Below are 1,496 nucleotides of genomic sequence, written 5' to 3' on the forward strand. Positions count from 1 at the left end.
TCGCTTCTCACTGAAGGTTCTGGGTTCTGGTATTTTGGGGCTTGGATGCGTCACTTGGTCACGCTCGCTTTGTGCTGCCAAGAGCCTACCAAATTTTGGGGGTTGGGGGGTGGTGGCCTAATCTTCCTCCTAGGCTTTTCTCCTGCAGCAAGCGCGTGGTGTCTCAGAGCGGTGTCAGTGAATATTAGCATCTGTGGCCACGAACAAGTAAAACCGAAGTAGCTGGGGAGAAGTTGTGATACCGAATGCCAGCGGTGAGTTCTTCTGGGGCTTGGTTAACCACCTTCCACGCTTGGGCAGCAGGACTGGAGTCACTGGTGTTCAGACCAGCTGGTTGTGTGGCCCAGTAAAAAAGGGGAGTGATGGTGAGCATGTAAGTATGTGCAGCCAAGTCTGTAGGACGTTGATGAAAAGCTGGTGTAGGAATAGGGTGGGGTTGAAGGCTGCTGCTTCCCCTTGTGTAGCAGGTCCTAGGGATTGCTCTGGTTTAGCGTTCGTTTACATCAAGGTTTTTGCATAACTGCAAAAACTGCTTCTTGGAGGCCTTCTGCTCTGGGTGGTGCCATCTAAATAGACAAAAGTTCCACAGCCTGGGAAGAAATCAAGAGAACAAGATGGCACAAATAGCGTGAGCACCCCTAAATCGCAGGCTTTGCGGTTCAGTTTCTGTCTCACTGAACCACGGTCCCCTCTCCCCTCGGAAACGTTGGTCCGTTGGGATGCACAGTGTCACCCTGCTGCGCCCTGGCACCACACCTCGCGGGCAGGACTGCCGGCAGCCTTACAGGGCCAACAGGTCTCTGCAGCTGGAAGGAGAACATATGCTAGATGCCTTTTAATGCCGAAAACACTTAAAAAAGGCAAAAAAAAAAAAAAAGTATAGCTACTGAGCCTTTCACGGTGATGCACGAAGCAAGAGCTGCTACTGAACTGAGGTGCAGTAGAGCAGGAGAAGAGCATAGAATAGGCAGTTAGAGGGTGTTGCAGATGGGTTAGGACTCCAGTGTCTCTTTATTTAGTCACAGGAAATAAGTTATCGGTACGAAACAGAAGATTTTGCCTCCTAGAGATTAATTGTAGCTAGAATTTTAAAAGGGGGGAGAAAAGGTAAGATAATGATGAATGGTTAAACCTTGTCCCTATAAATCCTGTTAATAACACTGGGGAAAAATAAAATAGATGTTGAAGGTGACAGACGCTGTGATGGCTTCACTAGAAGAGCGAAGCTACATAATTAGCACATCGCTGATGGTTTCTGCACGGGAAGCTATCCAGTCCGTATCCGCAGGTGCCACGGGCCATCAGGAAGGGCCCGCGGTCCCCGAAGTTCAGGTGCACCCTTGCTGGGTCCCGTGGGAGAGCCTGGCCAGCTTGTCCCCAGACAAGGGCTCGCTGTGGCAAAGCAGGGCTGCTTTGGAAGGGGCTGTTGGGGCTTGGTGCGCACACGTGTTGTGCAGCCACGTGCATAGCTGGGCGGGCAGGGAGGAAGGCAGGAA

Source organism: Buceros rhinoceros, unplaced genomic scaffold (genome assembly GCF_000710305.1).
Source record: "Buceros rhinoceros silvestris isolate BGI_N320 unplaced genomic scaffold, ASM71030v1 scaffold6795, whole genome shotgun sequence".
NCBI classification, from domain to species: Eukaryota; Metazoa; Chordata; class Aves; order Bucerotiformes; family Bucerotidae; genus Buceros; species Buceros rhinoceros.